General features: G+C 45.3%; 1 protein-coding gene and 1 long non-coding RNA gene across 9 annotated transcripts in view; one reads left to right on the top strand and one right to left on the bottom strand.

Annotated features, from left to right (window-relative positions):
• Positions 1-208: 208 nt before the first annotated feature.
• On the bottom strand, positions 209-15,829 carry LOC147824226 (uncharacterized). The gene is made up of 3 exons (XR_015442496.1): positions 15,724-15,829; positions 5,479-5,548; positions 209-5,173 (listed from the first exon to the last, which is right to left on the bottom strand). It is a non-coding gene; the product is annotated as an uncharacterized LOC147824226 (long non-coding RNA).
• A 233-nt stretch (positions 15,830-16,062) lies between these two features.
• Hivep2 (HIVEP zinc finger 2) overlaps positions 16,063-17,715 on the top strand; it is a 182,523-nt gene continuing 180,870 nt past the window's right edge. For 2 of the 8 annotated variants that reach the window (XM_021259324.2, XM_004846048.4), the window contains exon 1: positions 16,063-16,234. The gene's annotated coding sequence lies outside the window, so the exon portion shown is untranslated. Of the gene's footprint in view, positions 16,235-16,255; positions 16,694-16,968; positions 17,071-17,270; positions 17,401-17,715 lie in introns of those variants that run through there. The other 6 variants (XM_087190051.1, XM_087190055.1, XM_087190050.1 and 3 more) reach the window with 4 other exon arrangements.

Here is a 17,715-nt window from a genome sequence, read left to right as displayed (position 1 = left end):
GAACTGAGAGAAAAACCAAATAAAAATTAATGGAATGTGAAAGAAAATTGAGTGAGAAAAATCAATTAGAAATTATTCTGACATCAATAAATAAGTTGTAACAGAAATATTTTTCAGATTATACAAACAGAATTCATGAAGAGGTAAGTACTGAAGAGACTCTTATTCTTTTATAATTCAATTAGTGAAGAAAAATGTATCACAAGAACTCACTGGAAAAAATTTTGTAATTGTTTATCAAATTTGATACACAATTCTGACATTGACAGAGATTAAAAATCAGACTATATACTATTAAAGCAAGGGCAACAATGCTGGTTATAATGTCAATCTGGTTATTAAATATCATCACTTCAAGAAGTACTTAAAATTACTCACAAAGAAATGTTCAGTGCTCTGAAATCATACAGCTAGCTCACATATGAGAGAAAATTCATTGCAGTTTTCTGTGTTTGACAAAATTCTGAAAATTTACTTATAGTTATGAATCAATTGTTAGGCAGACCAAAAACAAATTTTGATCCATGAGGCCAAAGGAATGACTGAATTATCATTCTTTTCTCTCCAGAGGAAAATAATTAACAAAATTCTTGTTATGTGATCAGCAATATGCAACCAAATTGTAGGGGGGAAAAGGAAAAATAGAATTAGAAATATGGATCACACAACTGATTAATAAAAATATAGTTTACTCCTAGATTTTGTAATGTTTCTAGCGTTAGTCAGAATATTTAAACTGGTGAGTTGTGGCTACTTTTCTCTTTGCAGTAAATATTTACTATCATTCTTTTTTTTCTTTTTCTTTTTCTTTTTTGGTAGCAGGGATCAAACTCGGAACCTTGTGCTTGAGAGGCAGGCAACAGAACCACTGAGCTGAATCCCCAGCCCTTATCATTCTTAATTTTGTCTTCTTTTTCTTAAAATATGTCTCTAAAACTATAGTAATGTAAGACCCCACCACACCTGAACTTTTCATGTCTTGATACATGGGAGTCACAGAATAAATTTTCTCTAAGGGAAAAATATCTTTTACCTCTTGGGATATTGGTCAGGAAGATTTCAATTTTTAATAAGGTTTTTCCGATTCACCCTTGCTATGGCCTCCACTTCCACTGGGTACAGGTACTGTTCAGCTAAAATTAAAAATTCAATATAAGATTCTCTATATTCAAAATAAAAATCAAATATAGTATACTCCACCCTGCCTTGTTAATAACTTTCTTATAAGGACATAAACTTGGTGTCTTTCTAGCTTCATAACACTGGCGGGAGTATTACAAATGGATAAGTAAGATTTGAGCTCTTCCTGCATATTCCAGGACATTCTAAATAACTCAATTATCTACCTTTCCACTGCAAATAACAATGAAAATAGTTTTATAATACAATGAAAATGAGAAGCTACTATAGATCTCAGCCTGCCATGTGATCTGAAGTTATTACTTTTCAAAATTCAAGACAGAAAAGGGAGCGGTAGCAGGTCATAGGTTTGCTTAAGAGCTGCCTAGTCAGGCCTCCCGGCCACTATCCCATCCAAACAGATGTGATCCTATTTTTAAAGACTTCTGGGAAAGGGAGATTCCCTGACCTCTCATAGCAACCCGTTCAGATGTTTAACAACATTTGCTGTCAGGGATTTGGGCCCTCTGAGCCAGGCTTGAGTGTTTTTACACATTTTTATGTATTGGTGTTTTTCTGAGTTCTCTTTTCCTCTTTTAATATTCATTTTATCCCCTTGCTTTTCTTTTTTTTTTTTAGTTACTTTTTTGTGGACATTTTTTTGCAAATAAAAATGGAATTTAAAGTTATCAAAAATTAAAAATTAAACACGACATGTAGACTATCCTTTTATATATCCCACATATCCAGGATGGAAATGAATTTTAACTTAAATTTTATACTAATAATAAATACATGGGCATTTGATATTCTGTCCCTGCATCCGTGTCTATTAGATATTTGTGAACTTGTGTGAGTTGAGGACTTACATTATTTTACTGAAATACATTACATTGGGAGCTTTAAACATGTAATTTTGCTCTGGTCTTTATTCTTTTCTGAGTGTTTTTCGAATGGTCTGTACTTTTCCTAAGTTGACAAGTTCCGAGGTAGGCGTGAAATTCTAACTGAGACCTGAGAGGTACTTCGTACCTGAGACACACACCTCTGTCTCTCCTGCCTTGTTAACGCCTCCTAATTCATCTGTCTACCTGTGAAGCTGAACAATAATGATTTACCACCCACCCGGGCACCCAGCTGACTTGAAAGGTAGGATTGGATAAGCTCCAGGAAAATGATTTTTTGGAAGAGTTCTTATTACTAAGAACGTGACTACTGAAAATCCCATCATTACTGATTCATCTAATTTGACCTATTCCTCTGTGGGCACCTTTGAAAAGGAAGAAGTTTCCAATTAATTGACTTTAATCAATGTACTCCAGGAAACTGGCCCAAACCTTCCCATAGAAAGCATGGAGTACCTGGCAGAGAGCTGGAAATGGAGACATGGCAGAGAGGATGACCTTATACCCCAGTTGCCCTGGAATGTACCGTTTCATGCCAGTTGTCCAAATGTTTATTTATAGCTCATGCTTTCATTCTCCACTCTATGGTCATCTTAGCAGTGTCAACTTAAGTGTGGGCGTGATTATTAAGTTGCCCTCTGGGGACCCTGGGGAATCACTTCAGACCCTTAGGTCACTCTCATTTGTTAGCTGGGTGATCATGGGCCGTTATTTAGCTTCACTCATTCTCAGCCTCCCACTGTCGAGCCCCAGCCTCCTCCTAGCGATCTTTTCCATACATCTAGGAATGATGTAACCATTACTGTTGGTAACTTCTGTTTTGCCCAGGGCTGGCACATCTCAACTATTCAAATGCACCAACTCACAGATACTTGTCTACTCTAGAGTCCCTTTCTGTCTTGTTGTTTGCATTTATTTCTACTTGTTTTCCTAAGTTTCAACCTTTTGCATTTTCTTTCATTCTTACTGTCTTAGTTCAGGTCACTGTAAAACAACAACAACAACAAAAATACCATAAGCTGGGTACCTTATGAATAACAGAGACTTATTTCTTACAGTTCCAGAAGCTAGATAGAAGGCCAAAATCGGTGCCAGAATTGATGGGTTAGCACGTGAGCTTTCTTCTAGGTTACTCTGTGTGTGTGTGTGTGTGTGTGTGTGTGTGTGTGTGTGTGCGCGTGTGTGTGTAACACTGAACTACCTCCCCAGCCCTTTTTGATTTTGATTTTGATACTGTATCTCTCTAAGTTGCTAAATTTCCCAGGCTCCACTTGTGTTGGTGATCCTCCTTCCTCAGCCTCGCTGAATGCTGGGATTTTAGCCACCATGGCAGGCAGAGTGCTGAATTCTTGCTGAGTCCTCACACAGTGGAAGGCAGCCAGCTACCTTCTACCTTCTTCTTACAAAGACGCTAATACCATTCCTGAGAAGACTGCCCTCATGCCTGATTACCTTCCAAAGACCATTGCAATCACCTTGGTGGGTTGGTTTCTTGCTAAGAATTTTTTATTAGTATGTGTTTGTAATACATAATAATTGCATTCATTCTGGGGAATTCCTACATATATACTATGTCTTGATTGATTTTGACCTTTTCTCCTCCCTCCATCTAGCCTCTTCCCCTGTTCCCCAGGCCCATGCATGAAATTTGTGGGACACATTTGGTCCATTACACCGACCAAGAGAACTGATCACACTGATAATCTGCACTCTTCTGATCAGCACTTGTTTTTTCACCTGCATCTATGTTACTGGTTGTTGTTCTATGTGTTTTAATTCTATTCTCCCTTGTGTATTACAAGTTTTCTTCTTGCTTTTTTCTAGAACCTAGCATATAACAGGGAATGATAAGAACCACAAGATTCAGGTTGCTTCACTGAGTTAAAACTTCAAGCCTATATATCACTCTTGGCTTCATTCTTAAATTAATTTACCTGAGGATGAAAGGTGCTAAAATTATTGCCATCTTGCAAAGGACGTGAAACAATTTAAGAAAGCCAAACATTCTTGAAAAGTGTAGGGATTACAGCCTGCAGGACCAAGATCCTAAATAAAAACAACTTTGAGAGTGAGCATTTCTTTGGAGTGTAAGCTAAGAAAATGAGCCTTCCTTGAACCAGAAACTTCTGCAGAGCTGGAGCTACATCTCCATGGTTCATTCGGTTCTTAGCCTTCTCACTGGGCCTGGCAATCAAGACACTCAGGAAAGGGTCTTTTTGGCATCCAAACCCCAACTACTTGAAGTGAGGCAGACATCACCAGGGCACTGCAGAGGCCAGACACCAGATGGTAATAATATATTTCAACTATTAAAAGTTAGGATCGGAAAGCTAAAGGTGAAGATCTTATCTCATTTGTCAAATGATGTAAGTCATTATTAAATCAGGACAAACCAGTTAATTTCAGTTGCTATTTATAATGCACTCACCAGTTCATTTGGCTTGGCTGGCTTATTTCATTGTGTGTTGCATTTCACATTTGTTCAAAGCTTAGGGAGAGAGCGCTAGGAAATGACCTATGCAAATTGCAGTTCCAAATAAATAAAACATTTCTTCATGCGCCAATTAAATGTTATCATGTTGGAGTTACTTGATGAAATTTTGTATTGTTTAAAATAATCGGAACCAGGGGGCCAAGGGAAACTCTCCAGGTAAACTTAAAGAGCCTTAACAACGTATGTGGGCTTTAAGGGTTATACTTATTTTAGAATGACAGAACATAAAAAGAGAGGGTGGTATCAGTTAGTTCCTCCTTCCCTCCCTCTCTGCCTGCCTTCCTTTTGTCCCTCCTTTTTCAGTACTAGGGATTGAACCCAGAACCTTCTCACTGAGCTATACCCCAGGCCTTTTTTTTCCCTTTAATTTTGTACTTTTGAGGCACCATCTCACCAAGTTGCTAAACTGCACAGACGGGCCTAGAGCTTGCCACCCTCCTGCCTCAGCCTTTCAGGGAGCTGGGGTTACAGGTGTGGGGCACCATACCCTCCTGAATTGATTAATTTCTTAAGACTCTGATAGGAAAAGAAAAAAATGTTAGCAGACAAGGGCATCTTTCCTGGAAAATCTTAATATATTTCTTACTGAGAGGTAACTGAGTTTAGTCTTGATGAACATCTGAAGGACGTAGTCTTGGTAACTCTAATACAGGATCTGGAAGGAAGAGAAGGCAGTCAGTTTGAGACTGAGAATGTTTTATATTGACCACATGATCAGCCTGTGGAGCCATCATCATCTTATTTGCCTTTATCATCATCATCACTGCTAATATGTACTAAATACTTCCTGTTGCCGGGCTCTATTCTAAAAATTTCCACCAATCCTTATTTTATTCCCTCAAAACTTCTATGAAGTATGTGCTCTTACTCTGCCCGTTATAAAGATGAGGGAAACTACAATCACATAGATCATAAGAATTACAGAACATCTGAGAAGTTGGAAGGAAACTGGTAGCTTACCTTGCCCAACTTTCAATTTGTAGACGAGACACTGGGGCCGGTTCCCTTGAGGCTGCTCAGTTCAAGGAGGCTGGGGAGCAGAGCAGGGAACAGCGTCAGGGAGGAGGGGGCCCGGAACCAAACAGAGACCCCAAGTTCTCTCCTCCCTCCTGATCCTCCCAGCTCCCAAAGAAATCAAATTGACAATCCACCTTCTTAATATTTCCAACCATACATTATTTTACTGTAGTTTTAAAAATAACATAATGGCTTATATATGTAAAGGCAAGTTTTAAAGATGCCAATTGACTATTTGTTTTTCGTGTATCTTTAAATACATATGGCATAATCAAAATATATGATGAATATTTAAATTTTAAAAATGTATTACAGTGAAAGACACATTGCTATTAATCCTGCTGAAAATACTCTGGCTTGTTTTGAACACATCAATCCCATCATTTGTGCCAGTTTCTGAACCAGGTCCAGAAGTTGTAATCACAAATACAATGACTGCTGCCTACAGGTGCCATCCAATGGAAAGGCAGGCTCAGAAAAACACTGTGATGTGTCTTTGTTCACCTTATTCACCAGGTCTGGCACTGTGACACTTCTGGCTTCTTTCCCAAAGTCAAAATGACCATGAAAGTTAAATGTTTTTAATCAATTCAGAACATGGAGGCAGCCACGACGGCACAACTAAAGACATTCTCAGAAAAGGACTTCCAGAACCACTTTAGAAAGCACTGCAAGAATAAAGGAATAAGTGTGGTGGAAGTAAAGAGGAGTATATTGAGGGGAATCCATGGCAATATGTCTTATTGCAATAAATATTTTAAAATTTAAATTTAAACATTCACCATATTATGCTATCTCACAAAATATTAGGGATAATTTTAAAAATGAGAACTGCATGCAATATTTACTGAAAAAAGATGTAGATAAACAGATATAGATATGAGATTTTACATTATCACTATTTTTTCTAGTTAAATATATGTGAAGCTGTTAGTGCCTCAACTAAGCCACCCAGTCAAACAACACATTTTCTGTGTAAAAAATAAAAATTGAAAAACGAGACATTTAAGAGCAAAGTAAATCTTGGAGTTGTTTCATTTACACTAACATGTGATTTGAACTTGTAGGTACCTGTAAGAGGAAGGTACCCTTCATGGATATTCAGAAGGCTATTATTTTTACTTATCTACTCTGATAATACAATGGATGTTCCGGGACAAGTTGGGGGCGGTAACCGAGGGCTTTATTTATCTGAAATTAGAAGTGCCCATAGTGGGTTGGCAGGGCTGTGGGCCGCATTGTGTTTCCCAGATCTCTCTAATTAGCCACAGAAAAATGTGAAGAATAGCACCAACATTATCCAAATTCTCCTTAGGATTTGCTACCTTAAAAACTATTTTCCTTTTGTTGCATTTAATAAGTGTAATTATGCCTTCAGAAAGTCTTCTGCTTTGCTATCCTTTCCTTGCTGACCTGCCACCCAGTTGGGAATCACATCCAGCAGTCAGTACTTATTAAAGTCTCAAAGGTTGTTTCTGCAAAAAGCTTTTTAAAAATTAGTCAATAGAATAAATCAGATGTGTATTTTTTCTTCCTAGTGTCTGTCCCCTTTGAAAATGACCTAGTCCAGAAAGGTACTCCCTCTGGCTCCTGGTTCTGACTCTTCCATTGCCTCTCAGAACTTTCTGCTCCCTTCTGCTCCAGCTTCCCAAGCCCACCACACTGGGCCTTTCAGTTCCTCCTTGCACAAAGCTGGCTCCTTGCCTTGGGGCTTTTGCACTTTCAGTTCCCTCTTTCTGAGGCCCTCTCTCCCGCTATCATGGGTCAGTTCTCATCCTAAATTAGTAGGGTAGTGTCAGCTCTACTCTACCTTGCTGATTTATTACCTATTGATTACTTATTTTCTTCTTGTCACTTTTCAGGACTTGCAATTTCCTTGTTAATTTGTCTGCTCTTGGTTTCCTATGGAGCCCAGAGGCCTCATCGGCCGCATTTGCCCATCTATCTCTTGCCTCTCAGCAGTGCCTAGTACCTGCCACTCATCCCATTATTTACAAATATATAAATACATACATGCATCTTTATTCAAAAGCAATGTATGGAGATAGAAAGCAGAGTATTGCTTAGCTTGGCAGTAACTGGAAGCCCTTCGGAGTGTTAAAAACATTCTCCATCTTCATCAAAGTAATGGTTACATGGACACACACACATATACAAAAATGAATCTAGTTGTATACTTGTCATATGCACACTGTAGGTATGTAAATTTGTTAAAATACCATTTTCCAGCCCATTAAGGGGTGATCTCCATGCATGACATTGGGTGAGCTTTCGACCACTAGTGCTCAGGTCAGGCATTTCTAAATGCTTGGGGAAAAAAGTACCTTTGATTGTTGGAAAATAAGCATTGTCTTGAAGGACAGATGTAAGATCAAGAACACAACAGTCTGCTCCCCCCAAGGCTATATTGCTCTTTTAACACAGGTTTGTTTTAACTGTGGCCCCCAATTTGTCATTATATAAGACTTTATTTAGGCAAAGGAGTGTCATACATTTTAGCGCCACATAGCCCAGAAAAAAAATGAGAAGCCTAGAGTAAAATATTAACTTTAAACTCAAGGGCATTTATTCAAAACAATATAGCATTGGAAAAGTCTCTGCTTGATGAGGTTTCCCCAGTCTTATCCAGAAGAAACGATTATAAAACAATGATACATAAAATTATAGGGCACTAAGGGGACATAGAACATGCCAGCTCTCTGGAAAAGGTTTTGACATATTCATCAATATATGAAAGAATGTTGATGGAAAATTATGTGGTATTTCCTACATTAAAACCTTTAGTACAAAACAATTAACTTTCTAATACTGCTCCTTTCTGAGCGTCTTCTCCAGATCTAATATCCTCTAATAGCAGTGAAATTCTCTGTTTGATGTAATGCTTTTAATCTGCTACCTTATTTTACACAAAATTTCTAAGGACATGAACTACGGCCCAAATTTAGTGATGACTATTTGACTTTATTTATTTGTTTATTTGTTTGTTTAGTTTTCTTCTCTTACCTCCAAGCTCAAAGCTATATAAAAAGGGTCAAATGTACCAGAAATTGGACCAGTGGACTAGAAATGAGTCAATTTGTTCTTCTCAGAAATCTCAAAAATGTAGGGACTTAGGTACCGGTAAAAGACTTCATTGCTAATTCAAGACAAATATATTTTCCCCAAAATGTTTTAAAGCTAATGAGAAACAGCTCTCATTTTTGACCATAGAGTATAGCAGATTTATACTTCCAGGCTTTGACCCCACATTTCTAGCCTCTGTCTTTACCTGCTACTATCTACCGGTTTGTGCACACCGATTTCTTTGATACTGGGAATTGATGTTTTGCTTGCTCTGAGAAGAGCCTGGAGGAATTTGATCTCCCCTTCTTTTTCCCCTTTTTATGTTCATTCTTTTCCTCCTTCCTTTAGTGTCTCTTCGTGGTTTTAGTTTTTCATATTTTATGATTAGATGGGAACCTCCTTGTTTGGAGGTACAGAAAAGGGGTCCAGACTAGCTCAGAGTCAGAAGACGGACCTGGCTTCTGGGGCTGACACTGCAGCCACCCACTCCTGTCCAACAATCTCGGTCATCCTGACTGCCTTGTGCCCAGCTTCTGGGTGGAGCCCATCCAGGACTTGCCTCTCTGTCATTCCATCTTTCTTTCCATGTTAGCTTCCAGTGGAAGCATTGGACCTCTGTGTTTCATTCCCCTGCAATCCTCCCTGTGCTATATTACCTCCATCTTAGCTTTGTCATCATAAATCAGCTTGAGTCCTAGGTTAGTTGTCATTCTGGAAGGCAACCTAATAAATGAATCTCTCATAGAGATTAGTGACTGATTAAGAGCTTCTGTATTGAGCTCACAACTTACTAGCTCAGAAGGGGAGATTTCTACTGGTGAAAAGACTAGACCCACACAAGGACTATCAGGGGAGGCGTTTCAACTCCTCCTGATCCTGGAGTTGGAGAAGGGGGATGAGAGAGAGTAAGATGGGGTGTATGGTTAATATGATGCTCCTACATTGTTAATGTTGTATCACGTCAACATTTCTCTGTATCTAAGGTAGCATTTCGGGGATTAGTGATCCTAGCTGAAGTCTTATTTCTGTTGGCTGTTTCTTAATCTGATTTTCATTCTTTTTTTTCTTTTTTTGAGACAGGCCCTTGCCTGTCTCAAATGTACGTCAGGTTAGTCTTGAACTATATAGCCCAAGACCACCTCAAACTCACAGGCATCCTCCCATTTCAGCCTCCACAGTGCTGGGATTTATTCTTTAGTCTTTAGGGTTATCCATGAAATATTTAGTCTCTGGGGTTGAAGCTACCTTCCTCAGAATAAAGCCCTGATTTGGACATCCCTACAGGCTCTCTAGGAAAGGAGAAGCTGGTTTCATCAGCAGGTCTATGAAGTGTGCAAGGCACTTCATAAATAACAGACAATGATGGTCCCTGGCTAAACCAGAAAATCATGAAAGTTTGTTTGTGTCTGCTCACCCCACCAGCTTACTTCTCCCTCCCCCTTCCCTTCTCTATGTACTCTGGGCTGCAGCATGCCTCCATGCCCTCCCCAGCCTTCCTGTTCCCCAGGGCTGGGTCATTCACTAGGAGCTTCTCTCTTCTATCATATTTTTACACAGATGAAATCTGGTTTTAAAAAGAGCTACAAGAATATCTTTGAAAGAGAAAAAGGAGTCAGCATGTCATAAGATATCATATAAAATCAGAGGAAAGTAGCGAAAAGGAGAGAAGTGGGCTTGGGGGGTATAGCTCAGTCATACAGTGCTGGCCTAGAATACACAAGGTCCTGGGTTTAATCTCCAGCACAGACAGGAAAAAAATAAAAACTAAAATTAAAAGCAGAGAAAGGAGTTCTCAGGCAACCAGCCAAATCCAGTTTAATCTTAGGAGCAAAGTAGAAAGCAATGAATCTCATCCAGAGAGCTTATTGCCAAGGGGTTTCCCTGTTCTAATCTCAAGAATACTCTGTGTGTGTGTGACTGAATATATATATATTTATTATATAATTACTATTTATTATATAATATATACAATCATATAATTATTACATTATATTATATAAGATAGATAGGTAGGTAGGTAGATAGATAGATAGATAGATAGATAGGTAGATAGATAGATAGATAATTTTTCCAGGCTGGGCTTGAGTTTTTTATGCTTCTGCCTCAGCTCCCCACAGTATTGGGATTACAGGTGTGCACCCCTACACCTGGCTAAGAATTCTGGTTTTGTAAATCTAGGGGGCAGTCAAGACTTTTAATTAAGCATTTCCAGAAATGTTTCTGCAAGTGGAAAGATATTTAGGGAAATTCTGGAGTATGTGATGATATGTGGTTAGTTACATCTCCATCTTCCAGAGCTGTTGAGGATAAGCACTTTATCCTCCAATCCTAAAGGACATCACCTTGAATCTCATTATAGCTTTAGCTGATTGGCCCTTCATTATGACCACTTTCCTCACTTCTGAAGCAGAGGACATTACAGCAGGATGAACACCCTGCTCTACATTTGATAGTTTGGACTGGTATCCTATCTACAACTTGACAGACAGATTTTCCCTCAAAAGTCTTTTCTTCAACTAACATTTGGAGATCTAAGTGTTCTTTGCACCACATGAATCATGATAGTGCTAAACTTTCCTGCATTTACCAATTAAAGCAGAGGAATAGTAAGTGGGCAATCCATCAGACAGGCAGTTCTAGGTCATTACTTTTTGCTAAGACCTAAGGCTAGATTCCTTTTTTTTTTTTTCACCAGAACCCCACAGCTGGTAACCTCTTTAGTGTCTTATTTATAGTACTATAAATTTATCTGAGGAAATGGCATACCAGTTAATTCATTTTGCCCAATTTTATAGAGGGATTTATTTTATAGAGCAATTTATATAGAATTTACAGTTGTAAGCATCAGACACATCATATTGACCAACTCTCTAATTTTTAAAAAAATAGGTGAACCAAGGTCAAAAGAGTTAGAGATATCGTACACATCCCCAACCCCATGTCTGCACAGCCCCTTTCTTGCTTGGCAGCTTTTTCCATGAGGAACCTTCTTTCTTTCTCCTTTCCAGGTCTAGGCATGGCCATCACCCCTGCCAGGACATGGCGGGGTAGGGGGTGCTGTTTAAGCTACCTGGGAAGAGGGTCTTTTCCCGTTGGGGGTGCTAACAAAGGAAGACTAATCTGGGGCTGCTGCCCCCACCCAGGGGAATGTCTGAAAGGGCAAAGGGAAACAAAGAGGGAAGAAAAACAGACAGATGGAGAAAAACCTAAATAAAATAAGAGCATTTGGCCCCTAGGAGCTTGCTACTTGTTGGAAGTTAGTTCCTGACCTCTGGCTGTTTGATTCAGTGAAATCCATGTTCCTTAAACTCGTTGGCATTTCAGCCTGACTGAAAGGCTTCATTAGGACTGTGATGGTGTCTGTTTCTAGAATGTGTCCTGGTACTTCATGGTGCCGAGGTGTGCCAATTTTCATGTTCTGTTAAGGGAGGTATTGAGCTTTAGAACACCTATGCATCTACCAAATTATCTGTGATAAATGTGGAGTCCTGGGCTCACATAGCTTCCCATGTAGCAGGACTGGGTGGTGAAGGCCCCAAATGTGCTCTTACCAAGCTTCGCCTGGAGCGAGAGGCATCTACAGTGGCCTGGGACTGGGGGGCTGTTCTGTTCCCTGGCTGTCTCAATCTGTTCCAGCCACCTTGTTCCGCTTGAGGTCTACAAACGGTTGAAGGCATGGAATTTTACCTCAGCTGTTCCTTCTGCCTTTAAAAGTCTGTCCTCCAGATATGTCCACAGCTAAATCATTTCCTTCAGGACTTGGCAGAAATCTCCCTTCTCAACATTCCTACCCTGGCCCCCCTGTTTAATACAGCAACATAACTACTCTGCCCGTCTGTATTTTTTACCTTATTTTATGCTCCCTCTACTCCCCAAATTCTTTACCTTTTATAGTCCAGTACAACTTATTTGTTATGTGTGTGAGCTAGCCTGTTCCTTCCACACTCTCCTCTCCCAATGGGAACACAAACTCTCCCCAGCAGGGCTCCTTCACCTGTTCACAGATGGGTCTCAGGTCTTTTCTGCACACAGCAGGCACTCAAGTATATTTTTTGAATGAAAGTGATTTCAATTCAAAGTGATTTTTCTGACAACACTGAAAAATGTCATACCGTCCTGTAGCCATTAATTATTTCATTTTCTTAAACCTTATAACGCGGATTACCAGATTCGCAATCACTTTGAGACCGAGAAGTGGTAAGCAGGACACGTAAGCAAAGGCTCTTCTGCTTGGCTGGTGATGTTCCCCTGCGCCCTGGTGGGCTGGGCCCTGCTCAGCCCCACTACCCACAGAGCTCTTGAGCACAGTGTGCTCTACCAATGCCAGGTTTGTCTTTGGGTTTTGTTTTTATTTTGTTTTGGAAGGGCTCTTTCTGTTACGATCTTGCCTTACATGTAAGGAACTGGAGATTCACTATCGGCGGCACACTTGGGACAGAGACAGGAAATAGGTTAGGAGAGATAGACTCTTGGAGGGGAAAGGGCTCCCCACCTCTTGGAGAGGACCTGAAACTGCAGGGCAGTGGGCCCTGATTTGGGAAGAGGCAGCTGCAGCAGTGACAGCTGGGACAGCCCCTGGGACACAGAGCTCTGAAAGGGCTGGCGTGGAATGGTTGGAATGGCTGCTCTGGAGGGGCTGTGGCTCCCTGGCAACTTTAAGCTCTTTGACCAAATTAGAGGCAGGCAAGAAAGATGTATCTACTCCCAGCAGAGGCCTAGCACCAAGTTAGCACACATTCACACGTATTTTCACTTCCTCTTCAAATCAGTCCACGCGATCTTCTTTATATCTTGATTGTTTTAAATCAAAGTAACCACTTAAAAGTGTCAATATTTTTGACTAAAGACTTTTTTTTTTTTTTTTTTGGTACCGGGGATCAAACTCGGGACTTTCCACTTGCAAGGCAAGTGGCAGAACCACTGAACTAAATCCCAGGCCCACTGAAGACTTTTTCAGGTGTCCCCTTTGGTGGTGGGGTCACATCTTCAAACGTGTATTTATTTACTTTGCTCAAAAAACAAAAAACAAAACAAACAAAAACACACCAACTTATTTTAACTCTCCAATTACCTGACAGTCAGATTAGTCACATTATATTACCTATTTGGGTCTTTTAAAGAGGCATGTAAGGTTTCAACTAACATTCATTCCAGTGAAAAAAACACTGTTGCATGATTTTTTCCTTGCTTAGTCTCCAAGAACTGGGCAGCTGCTATAGTTTGTGTTGAAGGAAAACCGGATTCTTGCAGAATTTGCTTAATCTTCTCTATTAAGCAATTAAATAAGATAGGCTCTGGGAGTATGTAGCAGGTGGGCTTGAAAGTGAAAAAACATTTTGAAAATCACATTTCGAGTTTTAAATAAATGTTTTAAATTGTAACTTCATACATGTAAAAGAAAGCGATTTTTCCCCGTTAAGGGCTGCAAGTTAACTCATGAAAGGCTACACATTGAAGTACCTGTACAAGGACAGGAAAAGCTGCTGAAGTGGAAGTAGGCCCTGAATTTAAATACGATCAATTTAAGAACGGTCATAAGGCAACCTATTCCAAATCGTTCAGATTTTTCTCATTTGGGAAACAAAAGTCAGTAGAAAATGTCTTGGCGTTTTATTTTGGAAGGTCATCCTTCATAACAATTTTGCCACCCCCAAAAGGCACTGATTATAGGTCAAAATGAAAACCAAACCAAACCAAACCAAACCAAACCAAAAAACGAAACCAGCAGCGCTATTCCCGCAGTCACGAAACGGGCTGTCCTTCCTTTTTAATGTGTTCATTTTTAATGAAAAAGGAAGGGGATATTTCGTGGGTCTTGACATTTGGTCCCTTTTCGCAAAATACGAAACTCGAGACGCAAAACACTCTGCAGTTATTGGTGAAATACCTGCTTTAAAAGCCGAACCACAGCTGATGTTTTTGGCTCGGAATTCCAGAGACTAATTTCCACCCCTCCCACGGAGTCACCTGCTCTGGGGGAACCCCGGCCAGAAAACCGGGTCGCGCCAGGTCAAAGCTTGCGCGTCTCCTGTTTACTCCGCCCGGGGAGGGCGGCGGCGCGGCCGCGGGGTGGGGAGCTCGCTGCGGCCCGCGGCGCCCAGGACGCTCAGCTTGGCTCCCCGGGGCGCGGCTGCTGGGGCGCCCCGGAAGGGCGGCGCGCCGTCGCCACCCGGCTGGGAGACCACCCGGAGGAGGCGCTCGGGGCGCCGGCTCAATCCTGCAGCCACTCCTCGCGCTCCGACACCATGGCCTCCGGGGAACCTCCCCCGAGGGTGCGCCAGAGTCCACACCGCTGGGTAACGGCCCGAGGGAGCCCCGGTGTCCCCCGGGTGTTGCCGGCCCGGGGAGGAAGCCGGAACCCCGGCTCCACCGGCCTGGCATTCCCCTCCCCGACGCCCCGCCGTCCCAGGGCTGGGTGTGATTTCACCCCGTCTCTTCCCTTCCAAGGGTAGAGGCGCGCACAGCTGGAGGTGGCAGCTGGCCCCAGGTCCCAGCGCGCCCCACCGGGAAGCCGGCAGCTGCTCCCCGCGCGCTGCCCGAGCCCATTTGACTACCGCGGCGAGCGAGCGAGCGAGGGCGGGCGCGTCCTCTGAGCGGGTGCGCCCGGGGCGCCCCGGGACTGACCCTGGGCACCGCGCTGGGGTCATCCGGTGCGTGTGAAAAGTTCACGCTCCCGCGGGGGCGCCAAGCATGGCCAGTGAACACTTTGCAAAGCTCCTGAAACGCAGCCAGGAGAGATCTGATTTTGTTTTTCTGATAACAAAATCCTGAGTAGGGGCGGGGGCGAGGAGAGACCGAGGACCAGGGGGCTACCTGGACGGAATGCAAGGACAACACTAACTACGTAACTCGTGGGCCTGGAAGGCCGGGAAGTCTTCTAGGGGGAAACGGGGGTGGGGTGGGGAAGGAGGTTTCCACATCCTTAAAGGAAATTCTCAGGCTCCTCGGGACGCCCTGGGGCTTCTGCTTGACAGGCAGAGACCCGCTCTCCGGGGAGTTCCCGGGTAGCGGCTGGCCGAGCGGCGAGGTTCCCGCTCCCCGGCGGCCACGGCGGCGTCCAGCCCTGCCCTCGCCACCGCCTCCCACCCCGGTGGCCCCGCGCGCAGCACATCCCTCGCCGCTCACCCGCTCCAGACTGGTTTTTCTGGTTCGGCCTCCCTCCCCGGGACTCGCTGGGGGATCCGATGACGTCGCTGGCTGAGTCTCTCCCTCTTCCTCCCGCCCTCCCCCGCCCGCCCTCGCCGCGCACTCCTAGTAACTTCTGTTCGGGGAAGCGCTCCCAGGAATAACCCGGTGCGTCCACAACCCGGGAGGAGGGAGGCGGCCGCTGCGGCTCCCGCACGCAGACAGCTGCGGTCCGGGCCCCGCGGCTCCCGCTGCCCCTACCCGGGGGCCATCTCCGTACAGTGTCAGAAAAATAAATAAAGGCGAGAGGAGCCCGGGGCTGGCGGTCGGGATCTCTCCCCTCCCTCCGCGCCTGCCCTCTCTCTGTCCTTAAGGAAATGCTACCAGACCCCCCGCCAGACACGCTCAGCCCGGGCGAGGAGCGGCCGCCGCGGCAGCGAGACCAAGGGTACCAGGGAGGTTTCCTCCCTTCCTCCTCTCCCTCCTCCTCCTTCGCAGCGGTGACTTCCAGGTGAGCGGCCGCCGCGCCCGCGAGGATCCCCCTGGCCCGCTCAGGCTCGCCGCCGCGGCGCGCCCTCCGCCCGCGCGTGTCACCCGGCTGCGGCCGGCGCTGACAGCCGCCCGGGGGGCTCGCGGCCCGGAGGCGGGCGGGCTGTGTGCGGCGGGAGGCGGGCGGGAGGCTGGGGGTGGAGAGCTGCAGAGCGGGGCGCCGCCGAGCGCCTTGGGTCTCCAGCGGAGGAGGGTCTCCGCGCAAACATTCTGGGTGACTGTGGCACAAGTATTTGCCAAGTTGTGTGTGCTGGCCATCGAGGCTCCCCGGAGCCCGGGGCAACTTGGAGGGGTCTCCCGGTTCCTTAACAATCTTCCTCCACTCGGCTCTGGGGTGCGGGGTGCAGCCCGGGGCTGCGCGGAGGGCGCACCGGCCGCGGGCACAGCACATTGGCGGGGATCTAGGTCCCTCCTCGGCTCGGTAAGTGGCCTCGGCGCTGTTTTGCCTGCCTCCTTCGGCGCGAGGAGCTTGTTTCACTTTATGCTGGAATCGCCGCCGCCGAACTCCGTCGCGCCCTCCCCGGCGCCCGTCCCAGGCCCCTTCCCCTCTTGCCGAGGGTGAGGGTGAGGGTCGGAGGGGGCGGGGACGGGGAGACCTCGGGAGGGGGGTCCGGCGCGCGGGGAACTGCGGGGAATACCCTGGCCGGGGATTTATGCAGATGAGGGGAGGCTGCTTTGCGTAATGTCCTGGGGGGAGGGGGCCGCGGGAGCGCTGGAAGCAGGATTGCGCCTGGCTGCTAATGAGGGACGTGCACCGGCGCGCACGACCCGGCCACCGCTGCGGCGGCCCGCGGTCAGGTAGCGGGGGAGGGGCGCGGGCCGGGCCCGGGGCGGCGCGGGCGGCGAGAGAGCCGGGCCGCCGGCCTGCGGCCGAGCGAGCGCAGCGGAGGCGCCGCTGTGGGCTTTTCTGTGGCTCCCTTCTCCCGAGCGAGGAAGGAAAGAGAGAAGGAAGGAAGGAAAGGCAGGCGAGCAGGCAGCGGCGCGGAAGGAGGGGGCTGTCTCGATGGAAGGGTCAGGCGGAGGCGCCCTCGCCTCGCCGGTGCCCTGGCCCCACCGCGGCTCCGGCGGCCGCCTGCTGGACCCGGACGCGCGGAGAGGGGCGGGGGCGGCTTGCACGCGTGTTTTTCGGTGCGTCTGGCCGGGGAGCGGTTAGGGACATGTGTGTTTGGGCTGTGCACCGTGGGGAGCTGGGTCTGCGTCTTTATGTTCCCTGAAGTGGGTGGAACGTGGGCCCGTTCCGGGAATGTTCCATGACGTGGTGCAGCCACAGGAAGGGGGTTAACGAGGGGCTCTGCCGCGGCGGCTCTGCCGGCTGCTATCAAAGCAGATGTGCTGCTGCTGCTTCTCCTCTCCCACCCCCCTTCTGTACGTCTGGTCCTGGTAGGGGTGAGAGGAAAACACTGTGTGGGTGTGCGTGCGTGTGCGCGCGCGGGGGGGGGTGAT

This window comes from Heterocephalus glaber, unplaced genomic scaffold (genome assembly GCF_053883595.1).
Source record: "Heterocephalus glaber isolate CG9 unplaced genomic scaffold, H.glaber_assembly_v1.0 deba00001550, whole genome shotgun sequence".
Lineage (NCBI taxonomy): Eukaryota > Metazoa > Chordata > Mammalia > Rodentia > Bathyergidae > Heterocephalus > Heterocephalus glaber.
The sequence above is the reverse complement of the archived record's forward strand: the minus strand, read 5'-3'. Positions and strand labels throughout refer to the sequence as shown.